The sequence below is a fragment of the Ambystoma mexicanum genome, chromosome 3q (assembly GCF_040938575.1).
Source record: "Ambystoma mexicanum isolate Mex_15411 chromosome 3q, UKY_AmexF1_1, whole genome shotgun sequence".
Taxonomy (NCBI): domain Eukaryota; kingdom Metazoa; phylum Chordata; class Amphibia; order Caudata; family Ambystomatidae; genus Ambystoma; species Ambystoma mexicanum.
Genome location: NC_090926.1, coordinates 590,040,171 through 590,053,787, shown reverse-complemented (window position 1 = coordinate 590,053,787; position 13,617 = coordinate 590,040,171). Strand labels below are relative to the sequence as shown.

The 13,617-nt window shown below is 44.7% G+C and overlaps 1 protein-coding gene and 1 long non-coding RNA gene across 3 annotated transcripts in view; one reads left to right on the top strand and one right to left on the bottom strand.

Moving 5' to 3' along the window:
• XPNPEP3 (X-prolyl aminopeptidase 3) overlaps window positions 1-13,617 on the bottom strand; it is a 653,628-nt gene that overhangs the window by 185,310 nt on the left and 454,701 nt on the right. The gene's annotated exons all lie outside the window — the stretch shown is intronic.
• Window positions 1-13,617, top strand: part of LOC138582786 (uncharacterized) — a 171,676-nt gene that overhangs the window by 146,130 nt on the left and 11,929 nt on the right. The window lies entirely within an intron of this gene.

Sequence of the window (13,617 nt, the reverse complement as noted above, 5' to 3'; positions counted from 1 at the left end):
TATTTGTTGGCTCTCTCGGCTCACCTTATGTTTCTTTTGTCCCCCTAGATGGTGGAATTCGGCGGAGAAAATGATGGAGGCTGCGCCGGATCGAAAAATGCTGTGAGGACTGGCGAGTAAGGCACGGCGCTGCAGCTGGCGATGCGACGCGTGTAGAATAATGTCCTTTTCAAGTTCGAAGACGTGATGGATCCGGAATTCAGGTAAGGATTGAAATAATATCTGTTTTCTAACCTTTCCTTCTTCTTTCTTCTATTGCTAGCAGCTCTGGATTCGAGACGGGCGTGGCTGAAGACTGGATGCTGACTGCAGGCACAGTGAGCGTTACGCTGCTGAATGCAGAATAACACAAAGCATGTGCTGCTGTTCGGGCGTGGTTTAAATAGCCTCCAAAGTAGTTCCAGGTAAGAAGTCCCTAGAACCACACCCGAGTAAAAAATAGTCCCTGTAGAAAAATAGTCCCATCCAGGCCTCACGTTGGCTTGGATTCATTTGCAGCATGGTCTGCATGAGGTAAGTAAAGTCTATGAGCCTGGCGTCTAAGGCGCCACGACTGAACCCAGACAGCCATCAGCGGGGGCTGCTGGGGTTTTATTAAATACCTGGATGCCTGCTCCTGGGGCTGATGGGCTTGATCCGGATGCCCGGGGGTAGGCATCATGACAGCACTCCACCCCAAGGCCCCTCCTAAAGTTGCTTTTCCCCTTGGTCCTGGTTTGTCTGGGAAGTTCTGATGGAATTTCTTCACCAACCGAGGTGCATGAAAGTGGTCACTAGGTTCCCATGACCTTTCTTGTGGTCCATAACCCTTCCAGTCGATTAAATAAAAAAGTCTTGATTTAACCATCTTAGAGTCCAGGATACAGGTTCTCCATCTATTAGGATGGGGTCAGGTGGTTTGGTTAATCTTGTCCCAGGTTGAACTGGTTTTAGAAGTGAAACATGAAAGACAGGATGAATCCGCAAATTAGAGGGTAATTCCAAATTGACGGCCACTGGGCTGATAATGGCCTTAATGGTGCAAGGTCCCAAATATCTAGTATTGAAAGTTCGAGCTCCCTTTAGAGGTATGTGTTTTGTAGCTAGCCAAACTTGATCTCCAATCTGGTATTGTGGAGTTTCACTTCTATGTCAATCAGCATTTTTCTTGTATTTCTCCTTTGCTTGTTTCAAGTGTTATATTGCTTCCTTAAAGGCTTGTGTAATAGTACAGTGCAGATGAGTCACTGCAGGCATTTCTAAGTGTTGAGGCGAATCGAGTTCTGAGGTTCGAAGATGATGTCCATATATGGTCTAAAAGGGGCTTTGTCCGGTTCCTGAATGTATGGAGTTATTGTATGTGTATTCGGAAATCCATAAAATATCTTTCCAATTGCTTTCGGTTTGGTGTAGCATACAATGTAGGTATTGTTCAAGAGTCTGGTTGGTCCTCTCCGTCTGACCATCAGTTTGGGGGTGGTGACTGGTTGATAGCCTTACGTCGATTTGCGCCAATTGACAGCATTTCTTCCAAAATTGCGAAATGAATTGACTACCTCGGTCAGAGACCAATACGGAAGGAAATCCATGGATTCGAACAATGTTTTCGAGAAATTCCTTGGCCAAAAATCGAAGCGGAAGGTAATCCTTTTAAAGGAATAAAGTGGGCCATTTTGGAAAAAAGATCCACAATAACTAGAATGATGTTAAATCCATTACACGGAGGTAGATCTGTAATGAAGTCTAAAGACAAGGTGTGCCATGGTGTAGCTGGAATATCCAAAGGTTGTAAAAGGCCAGCTGTTTTTTTCTTCTGACTTGTTTTGGGCGCAGATACCACAAGACATCACAAATGACTTTACGTCCTTTCGCCAGGTGGGCCACCAAAATTGTCTTAATTTTAGCTTCAGTTTTTGCAATACCTGGGTGTCCTTCCATAAGGGCGTCATGATAATTGGAGATGACTAGTTCTTGTAGTTCCTTGTGTGGTAGAAATAGACGTCCTTGATAGTAAGGCAGGTCACTGATGACTGAATAATCTTGGCCTTTCTTTACCCAGTCCTGTAGGGCTGCTGGATCGAAAAGTTGTTGGTTTTTTAAATGAATGTCTTCTAGAGTCTGTAGAGTAGTTATGCCAAGAAATGTTTGTTCTGAAATTATAGGCACCGGTTCTGGGTTCGAATATACTTCTCCCATCCCTATTCGGGATAGGGCATCTGCCTTGCCGTTTTTACAACCTGGTCGATAAGTGATCACGAAATCCAATTCGGCAAAGAATAATGCCCACCGAAGTTGACGCGATGATTGGGCCTTAGCTGTTTTCAAATACTGCAGAGTCCTGTGATCTGTGATCACAGTGATGATATGCCTGGCACTGAGAAGATAATGCCGCCAAGCCTTGAAGGCGGACTTGATGGCTAATAACTCCTTATCAGTAACCGCATAGTTTAATTCGGGTGCTCAGAACTTTCTTGACCAGAATGCTACTGGATGAAGTTGACCGGTTTCAGGATCCTTCTGGGACAGGACAGCTCCCATGGCTAAACTGGATGCATCGGTTTCAACTATGTATGGAAGCTCAGGGCGTGGATGCTTTAAGACGGGTGCAGATGTGAATTTCGATTTTAGCTCTTGGAAGGCTCTTTCAGCCTATTCAGTCCACAAAAAACATTTGTTTTTTCGCAAAAGTGCTGTGATGGGGTGTACAATATGTGAGAATTCAGGAATAAATCTGCGATAGAAATTAGCAAATCCAAGCATGCTTTGTACCCCTTTAACGGAACTGGGTGATGGCCACTTGAGGATTGCGTCCACCTTTCGAGAGTCCATTCAAACTCCTTTTGGAGTCAGGATAAATCCCAGGAATTCAACTTCTGTAGAATGAAAAACACATTTCTCCAATTTTGCGTATAATTTGTGCTGGCGTATTTTGTCTAGGACTGCACGAACGTGCTTCACATGGTCTGATGCTGAGGAGGAGTACACTAGAATATCGTCTATGTATACGACAAGACAGACGTCAATGAGTTTACGAAGGACATCGTTCATAAAATACTGGAAGGCTGCTGGTGCATTGCACAACCCAAAGGGCATCACCTGGTATTCGAATAACCTGTACTTGGTGCGAAAGGCAGTCTTCCATTCATCGCCTTTCTTTACACGTACCCGATGATATGCCCCTCGGAGGTCTAACTTAGTGTAGATACAAGCATCCTTTACTTGGTCTAGTAATTCGGGGATCAGAGGCAATAGGTATCGTTTTTTTACTGTAATCTGATTTAATGCGCGGTAGTCTATGTATGCACGTTCTAAGGTCACCTTACTTTTTAGGCACGAAGAATAGAGCTGAGGATGCAGGAAATTTGGATGGACGAATGAAGCCATTAGCAAGGTATTGGTCCAGATATTGTCGTGTGTGAAGATTTTCAGGTTCCGCAAGGGCGTAGATTCTTCTGCATGGAGGTTGTGCACCGGGTACTAGGTCAATTTGACAATCGTATGATCGGTGAGGTGGTAAGGTATTTGCCTGTTCTTTTTGAAAAACATCCTGAAATTCTTGATATTCCGAGGGAACTGCACAACTGGATTAGTAACGGTGGCCAGGCTTTTGTTCAAGGTGTTTTCCAGGTAACAGGTGTGTGCACAATCTGGGAAGGTCACTCTCTTCTCTCGCCAATCAATACAAGGATTATGTGTTTCCAACCATGGCATTCCCAGAATTATTTGGAATTGCGGGGCCTTGATTAAATCAAACACAATAGTTTCTCAATGCCCATCTTGACCCAACAGTGTCAGCTCAGTAGTGGAATGAGTTACAGGCCCAGAGGCAATTTCAGTTCCATCGACTGTGGTGATGACATCCGAAGCAGTCTTTTAGCAAAGGGGTAGATTCATCCTTGAGGCCAATTCGTGGTCCATGTAGTTTCCTACGGCACCGCTATCAATGTATGCCCTTACTGCGTGCATATGTGATGGCTGCCTTGGATCAATTAGGACCATTGGTATAATTAGGTGGAAGGTCTGAGTGTCCTTCTTTAAGCTCTGCAAGCGGACCTCTACGCTGGTCGGGCGTGGTCATTTCCCGAATCAGGCTCTATTTGACTTTTGTCAGCAACTCCTACTACTTTCTTGGGTGGTTTTATAGGGCAATCCCATATAAAATGTCCTGCGGTTCCACAGTACAGACACAATTGCATCTGGCGTCTCTTTTCGCTTTCCTTTTGAGTTAAGGGTCCTTTAACCCTCCTATCTGCATAGGTTCTGATGCATCTGTTCCTTTGGGGGTGACATTGGGTTTAACCCATACCCGACTCTCGAACTTAGCTTGCTCAGCCTTTCTATTCTGAAGTCGGTGGTCTAACTGGACCACTAAGTCTATATATTCTGCGCAATCCTGAGGTGGGTTCACAACTTGAGCCAAAACATCTTTGAGTTCTCCCCGAAGCCCACGATGAAATAATGTAATTTTTTTCTCCTCAGGCCATCCGGTTTCCACTACCAACTTTTTGAAGGTTGCGATATAGGTTAGCAGATCCTGATTACCCTGTCGAAGGGATAAAAGTTTTTTATCCAGGGCCTGTCCCTGTGAATGTCTGGCGAATAGTCTTTCCATGCTTCTTTGAAAACCCTGAAAATCCCAAAGAAGAGGATCATCCTGGCTGACTAGTGGAATTGACCAGTCAGCTGCGCTGCCACTAAGATAGGGTAGGACAAAGGCTACTTTGGCTTGGTCATTTGGAAAAGCTCCAGGTCTGCATAAAAAGTGCAAGCGGCATTGATTCATAAACACTGCAAACCTTTTTGGGTCCCCAGCAAAGCGTTCAGGTGGAGCTAAAGTAATAGCCCCTGGTAGGATTACTTGCACAGGATTGCTCAATGAAACAGGAGCTGGGTTTCCCCCCCCGAGTCCAGGTAGGGGTGTTTGCCCAGCTTGATTTTGCAGCAGTTGTCTAGCAAGATCATCTGTGCGTTCCTTTGACATAATCAGTTCTCTCCAGAGGGCATTAGTCTCTTGGCGCGCAGAGTGCACTTCCGCACTAAGTTCCCCTAATAATTGGGCTAGTTGGTCTGTTTCGGAGGTTTCCATAACGCCCGGGTGGGAATTTGTAGATAGGCTTCGTGTTCTGTTACGCTCACCTGGCTCCCACAGGGGCGTCGATCGGACCCGGACAGCTGCGATCTCCTCCAACGTGAAGCGTAGTGCAGAGATGACAGACTGGACCGCCTAATCTCGTCTGCTTGACCCGTAGAAATATTCTCCTCATGTTTGTAAATGATGAGCTCTCCATCCTGCGTGGAATGCAGGGGCGCGTAGATACCAGTTACTTCACTGGTTTGAGGGCATTGGAAGAGTTCCGGATGAATATTGACTCCGAGGTTCCAGGCGAGAACCCGTAAGTATAAAGTTCAAAGAGTTCAATATGTCCGATGTTCACTCTTGTACATTACTTTCTTGTGTTGCAGCTGGGTACAAGGGAAGATTGTCTTGTGGCAGCTGATGGTGTTGAGGTAAGAGTTTGTATTACCCAACACTGTCCGGCAAAAGATGCGTGTGTTTAAATTGCTGGTTTCTCTCTCCTTACAGGTGCGGCGTAAGAAGTTGCGGTTTGTTACAGAATAATGCCTCCGGTTGTTAATCAGGTAAGTCTATGATGGAGAGGTTGTATTTGTTGGCTCTCTCGGCTCACCTTACGTTTCTTTTGTCCCCTAGATGGTGGAATTCAGCGGAGAAAATGATGGAGGCTGCGCCGGATCGAAAAATGCTGTGAGGACTGGCGAGTATGGCGCGGCGCTGCAGCTGGCGATGCGACGCGTGTAGAATAATGTCCTTTTCAAGTTCGAAGATGTGATGGATCTGGAATTCAGGTAAGGATTGAAATAATATGTTTTCTAACCTTTCCTTCTTCTATTGCTAGGAGCTCTGGATTCGAGACGGGCGTGGCTGAAGACTGGATGCCAACTGCAGGCACGGTGAGCGTTACGCTGCTGGATGCAGAATAACACGAAGCATGTGCTGCTGTTCGGGCATGGTTTAAATAGCCTCCAAAGTAGTTCGAGGTAAGAAGTCCCTAGAACTACACCCGAGTATAAAATAGTCCCTGTAGGAAAATAGTCCCATCCAGGCCTCACGTTGGCTTGGATTCATTTGCAGCATGGTCTGCATGAGGTAAGTAAAGTCTATGAGCCTGGCGCCTAAGGCGCCACGACTGAACCCAGACAGCCCTCAGCCGGGGCTGCTGGGGTTTTATTAAATACCTGGATGCCTGCTCCTGGGGCTGATGGGCTTGATCCGGATGCCCCGGGGTAGGCATCATGACAGCCATCTCCGACAACTACCTGGTTGCATTCAGCACGTGTCAGAGGGTTTCACAAATGTGGATTTTGTTATATGCAAATTTACATTGGAAACATCACAGGTCTCCTTTGGAGCAAGAGGTGATCACGTAATTAATTTGTTCATCAATTGTAATTCCAAATTTGTTGTTTATTGCATTATTTGTACTTGTGGCCTCAAATATATTGGCAGTTCCATCAGACCGCTGAAGATACGTATCAGTGAACATCTAGCCACAATTGGCAGTCAAGATTTGAAATACCCTCTTGCCAATCATTGGCAAAAATCACATCAATTGGACTGTAAAGATGATATTCGGTTGTGGGCCTATGTAAAGTGACACTGCCCCCTAGAGGCGGCAACCTAACATTGAAATTACGCCAATTAGAAGCTAGATTAATTAGCAAATATCGTACTATATTCAATGGATTAAATTCTGACCATGAATTCGCCACTTTCCTGTAAACTATATTGTATTGCATTGTTTATATATATTGGTGCCAGTGCATTCATTGTATTATGGTCTTAATGCACCTAATTTGGATGACTTCCAGCAGCGCACTCATAAACAGTGCCTTAGACTTAGCTGGGGTAATCACACCCCCCTTATCTTGTTTCCTTCCCTTTAATTGGACTTCACCAATTGTATTGCTCCCCTCATGGGTCTTGCTCTTGTTGATCAAAATGGCTTACTTAATTAACTTTTTTTTTACATTGAGTTTCCCTTGATAAATGTATGCGTGCGCAAGTATCTTTGTAATTGTCAATCCTTAGGAATTGACGTCTCCTCCTTTTTCTCCTCATAAGTAGTTAATTATTTTTTTCGTTTGGAATGGTATTTAAATCAGCTCCTTAATTCGCTCTTATTCAAGCTAATCCATCTTCATTTAGGCACTGTCCCTTGCCTAGTTTTTAACTCCCTGCTTGCATCTAGCGTTTCAGTACACCCAACATAGCGGTTTACATTAGTTACTTTGTGGCCACGTACGGCCCATTCTTTTCTGCCTCCCTCCCAGAGGCATCGTCTATTTAGTCCTTCCTTTATCTCTGCGGTCGCAGCGTTCACTCATTGCCATTATTCGCGTACGGCCGTCTAGGTAAGACGTTTTCCCACGATTCCTGTGGCTTTCATATACTCAATGGAGTTTGTTTTTGTCACATATAGCTTTCCAATTAAGCAATTTATGCCTGGCTAATTCAATTGACATGCTTTGTAGTTGCGTGGGCTATCCCTATCCCTTTATAAGTATGGTTCTATTACTTGGTGCCTTATGAAGCGTTGATCTTTAACTTTATTAAATACTATGATGAGACGGCCTCTTTAACGTATTGTTACAGTTTGTTCTCTTTATTTTTCCATTCTCATCACAGCTCTACCGCAATTGTGAAGCATTGAGGTATGCAATTGAATTATTAATCGCTTTACCTCTATCACTTTTTCTATTCAATTTGGCAATTCCCTCATGGTAATTTTACTTCTGCAGAGGTTTCTTGGCACTGTCCACACTTTCTAATTACCTGGTCCTTCTTCAAGTCAAAGTAAACAACTTTGGGTTTGTTTTATTTTCATTGCAAGTTGATTTTTTAAAACTAATAGGTGCCCTGTTTTTTGATTGTGCTGCTGTAGTCACCTATATTGCAATTTTGTAATTTACGCATTATTTGTTTCTCTTTTTCTGTTCTCCTTGGTTATTGAAAACCTACCTTCCAATGAACTCCATCCAAATGCGGTATTGTTTTAAAAAAATGTTCTTTTTTCTCTTTTTGTGTTTTCTCTTTTTCAATTGTTTCTCTCTTTGCTTTTGCACTAACTCATTTGGAAATTGTACGCATGTAATTTGGCAAACTTACCTCTTGTTTTTGTCCCTGTATGTTATGCCATTCTTTGTGTTTTTCTTTAATTTATCTCTTTAAGTCTTAGCTTCAGATGAAGAGCTGGTTTAGGCTCAAAACACGTGTCAGGCTGTTCCTTGTTGAATAAATCTTTTGGACTTCAAGCCCTCATTTGCACTTTTTCTTGGCGCAGTGTGACTGGGAACCGCACGTGTTCAATTTGAATTTACCTCAGTGGAACTATACTAGCAGTATATCCACACTTCCCAGACACCTGCAGCCTTGTTGCCCTTTATCTAACTGTCTAAATACAAGCGCTGTGGATTGTGACTTTTTCTGCCAAATTGTTTTCTTATCAGTCTTTTTTCTTCCAATGTTAGAAAAGGCGGTGATACACATGGCCACAGCTCCCTGCTATTACGGTTCCCAGGGATTCTACACCTAATCAACAAAGGGAAATCCTTAATTGCATCTTCGGGTTCATCACCTTTAGATGTGCTAAACTCAATGTCTCTCTTGGTCACTATTTCATCAAGAGCTGTGTCCTGCTCCTCATCAGTTTGTTCATAGGAGTATGAGCTAATTTGGGTGTCATCCTGATGCTGTTCACCATCAATGGCTACAGAACGATTATTCTCCTCAATGTCTTCATTATTGGACATTGAATGAGTGGAAATATCCATTAAGTCATCTACAACATCTGCGCTTGAAATTCTCTTAGGTCATGGCTTATCGCATTGTGTTATTTTTTTTAATTGGTTCCATTCCTTTCATAGCAATCATTTTTTTCTCTTCTCCAGTGTTAAATGTTTTTAATTTCTTAGCAGTGTCAAGTTTCTTACAAACGACAGACTCTCATGCGACCTGAGTTTATCTGATGTTTTTAAATTTTGGGATTTTTTCTTGCAGCCTCCTTAATTTGAATTTATTTTGATTGTCATTTTTCCTTCCCATCACTGCTGTTAGTTAGCGCTGGAGTACGCTCTCCAGGTCTTTCCTTTGAAATGTCAGTCTTCTTTGTAAATATAACATTCTTTAACTGGTTTAGTTATCTTCTGTAGTTCTAAATCAGATTTGTTTGATGGACCAGTCGTTGGAATGGCTGTAACTCCAGTAATTTCAACTTCTAGTTCCTTGCTCAACCGGCTGGTTTTGCCACTTCGTTCATAATCTGAATGACCTTGGTGCCATGATCCCTGCCAGCATCAACGTCCTCCTTTGCCATCTGGTTTGATTTGTCATCAATGTCTAAGTTTAGTGTCAGACTACCTGTGAGGCTCACTACATAGTCTAGCTGGTATATCTTATCCATAGATAAAATACTTTGCTTCATTTCTTCCTCGATGTACGGTTGTGCTGAAGCGATCACCTTTTCAGGCCACTCTGGTCCCTGCTTTTCCTCTTTTTGAAGCCCAGAGGATGATCGTGATTTTTGAAATCATCTTCTTTTGTTTTTTTCTTTAATTATAGGGTCCAAGATACTATACAGTATGTTCTTGACCTGAGAGGTGTTCTTATCCAAGTTGTTCTGTATACATCCTTCCACAAACAGTATCTTTGAGTGCAGCATCGACACGCAAATCTTTTGATCTTTCAGTTGGTTAAGATTCTCATATAGTTTCATAAACGGTGCCATGGTGATAGTTATCGCCGCTATCATGTAGGTATCAATGCCCGATTTAGGGCAAAATTTGTAATTTGGTTCTTTTGTTCCCGAGACAGGTTGCAAGTGTTGTTCGTGGCCATCTTCACAGAAAGAGTCCAAGTCTGATCACAAATATGTTACAGATAGCTTTACTATTTTGTTCTTACCTTTTTAAAATCTCCTTGCGGGCTCGTTATGGTCAAGGATAAACTTTTTCTGTGTACTGTTATTTCTTAGCTTGTACAGACTGCCTATGTCCTGGCTCAATCCCCTTTTGTTTTGCACTTCGATTGTCCAATGCCTACTTTTTGAGCGATTCCTGCATCACAACTCTGTCCCCTATGGGTGATGTTGTTAAAGGTACTTCTTTCGATCTGGCCTGGTCCGTCGCCTCAGGGCTGCTCCCTCTCATAACGAGGCCTGCGCACGCGTCAACCTCCTTGTTTCGGTCAGAGCCCTTTTTATCCCAAGGCTTTGTATTGATGTTTGGGAGAGTTACGTCCTGGGCCAATGAACTAGACTAGGTTTTCCATATTTTCCAAAGGACGCAGTCTGGAACCTCGCCCATATTCTCCTTTTGATGATTTAATTCACATAAGGAGACCTCAGACTTATCAAAGGCTGGTTTCCGGTAAAATAATCTCTGATTAACATGCATGTGGCTTGAGGTTAACCCCTTGGGATGCCAGGTTGACTTTGATAGTGCGAGGTAAGCTCGCTTCGGTTTTCCGACGTTTGAGAGCCTGGAATTATTCATCAAGAGCAAAGGTTCTCTTTGCAGGTGGGGGGTATGTGAAGACATTGTGGACTCCTTACTGCAAAGTCCAACTGGAGCCAACTGTGCAGCTTGGCACCCTCCCACCTGCAACCTGAATAACCCCTCCCCATACAGTTGTAATCCTGCGTTTTCCCTGCTTGGGCCACGAGTGGGGAGAATGGTGGTAAGTTTGTTCACACCGTCCGGTTGTGTTGGAGAATCCTCGAGCAAAGACAGGGGCAGAAAGCCCTCCTTTAATCACTGTTGATTCTGATGTACATTATGGACTTCCATGATAGAATTAGGATTGTATTTCATAGCGACTTTAGGGTTGAGGTTGGTGTTAGCTTTATAATCCGCTTTACCTTCCTTTCCGTTACCGCTTTCGATGCAGTTGTTGCTCTTTACAATGTTTTTGATGATGCTGAAATTCATGCTCACTGCCAGCAATTGCACCAAACCCCCCCCCCCTCCAGCGCCACTGCCGCCACCTTCTGATCAACAATATACTTCGCTGTACTCAACAATTTCAACTTCAATGTTGAATTGACACGTGTCTGAACACAGGGTCTTTTGCCTGCCTCCCTGCAAAGTGTACAAGGAGCCAACATCGTTGACAGCATCCGTATCAAAATCAGAGCCAGTGTCCCTCGTGAAGTCACTCACTCTGCTCACCTTTTTGTTTAGGCAGCATTGGTCCCTCGTGAAATCACTCGTCAGCAGCACTATCAGCAGAGGCTGGTCTTCTTTTGTCAATGAGTTGAGCCGACATGGCCGACGGAATTCAAGCGTTGGGTACTTTCAATCAGCTGCCAATACCCGCTCCAAGCTCCACACACATCCTCTCACCACAGACTGGCCAAGACTGCAAACCTCTGCAAACACTCTGTAGAGTTGAGGTTTTGAACAGTTCAATATCAGGATGGCACTGGAGCTGTCCCACAGATCCCTTCCCCAAGCTTGAGTTACTTGAGCTTCAACAAAGTTCCTTGGATTCAAATAGTTCATACAAAGTTCCTTCAGGTTTCTAAGGGCTTTCTCCCTCCACAGACTTAGATGCACTTCTCGTGACCTTCTCTCAGGAATTTCACAGTTGACAATATTTTGCTTTTGCAAGACTCTCTTGCTCTGGTTTCATCAGGGGTTTCCTTCCCCTACAATTCAAACAACTTAACAGTTCAATGGTTTCTCTTGCTCAAAAACGGGGTTCCCTTCCCCAACAGTTCAACAGTTCTTTAACTCAACAACTCTTCATATCAGAGACTTTCGAGAGCGCATAGTTTTACTCAGCCCTGTGCGGGACCACTCTGATACCCTGGCGTCATAGGATCGTGCCCCCGGCACTCATATCTTTTATCACAGTTCACCAACAGGTTCGTGCCCCAGGCACTCTTTAGCTCCTTTCAGGGTTTCAGCCCGCTCTTCCGGTCTCGCGCAGATCCCCTCTCATGCATTCTATTTTGCTCCTACTTCGAGCTTCGCACAGCTCCCCTGCATTTTCGGAGAGTGATTACATTTCAACAGTCTTTCAACAACGTGTAAATGTACATGCGACCACTCTGTTACTTTGTTTCCTTCACTTTTACAATTGCTTTCGCATTACAGTTCATAATGGATAATTGCTGCTTTCTCTTCAGCGCGTCTTTCATCCTACGCCTGTCCTTCACTTGCAACAAATTATATCTCGCGCCTCGCGTCGTTCACCAACCGGGCTCCCATATCACTTTGAACTCCGTCAACAAACTTTTATTCAGCGTTGCTCTAGTTAAAACTTTTTTTTTTTAAAACATCTTTTTATTATTTTCCACAAACAACACTTCAAACATTACAACCACTTATGACGTTCATGATCAATATTAAGACATCATGTTATTCAATGCACCCTCCTGTCCTCCCCCCTCCTCCCCAAAACTTGAGCCATCGTATCCATGCCATCCTCTTGAGCACTTTCGGATGACTCAGTTGTCCCCGACTCATCTCGGTTTTCGGCATCCTGATTGACCTGGTGGGGGTTTGCCATCGAGGCCACTAGCTGTCTCCAGGCTATCAGGGGGCCTACCTCTTCCTCTCCCCCACTAGTGACAGCTTCGTACCAGACCGCCGTTTCTGCTTCAGCCCATTTCAGGAGGTCTGCCCACCACATCTCTACTTTAGGCCTATGGGCTGCTTTCCAGCTCATCGCAATTCTGCGCTTGGCCAGGTCTTTCATTTTACTGAAGTGTTTTAGATTACATGGCCTAGGGAAACTACCCAGCATACATGCCCAAGCAGACCCCACATCCAGCACCACCCCCCCCCCCCCCCGACTGGCAAATCTCATCTTCAGTTCTACCCAGAATATCTGCACCTCTGGGCAAGCCCAGAACATATGTAGCAGCCCAGCCTCTTCCTCCCCGCACCTGGTGCATTTCTGTATGGCCGAGCCGCCAAACCTGGCTATCCTCCCGGGGTTCAGGTAAGCCCTGTGCATGACATACAGCTGAATCTGCTGGAGTCTTGCGTTTCGGGATACCTTCTTATGGTACCTATGGGCTCTGTCCCATTGCCCCTCTGTCATGGTTTCCCCCACATACCCCTCCCAGTCAAGTCTCAGTTGGAGCAACTCCTTCCCCGCTTTTGCACTCAAGAGCTTGTATATCCGAGATATTTCGTGCCCACCCTCCGAGACATCATACATCATTTCCACTGAGGCATTAGGTTCTTCCGCAAGCACAGTCTCCGGCCACCTCCCCCTCACCCGTTTCATGATCCTGTTGTAAGTGATATATTGGCCCTTATGAACCCCTGTTTCCTCTAGCAGCCTCTCGAATTCCACTGCCTCCCCCTCCTTCCATATGTCTCCCAGGGTGGCCAGGCCCACCGGTTACCAGTATCTGCGAATCCCTTTGATCAGTTGGGAGTCTTCCCCGCATAATACCACCAGCGGGACCTGTTGAGAAAGCGGGTGGGTCACCCACCGTTCTCCATGTTCTGCGCCAGACCTCCCAGCCCAGCACCAACAGTCTCCCTATCTCTGCCACTTTCATTTTATGCAGCCACACTGTTTCCTTTAAAAAGTATGGGGTGGGG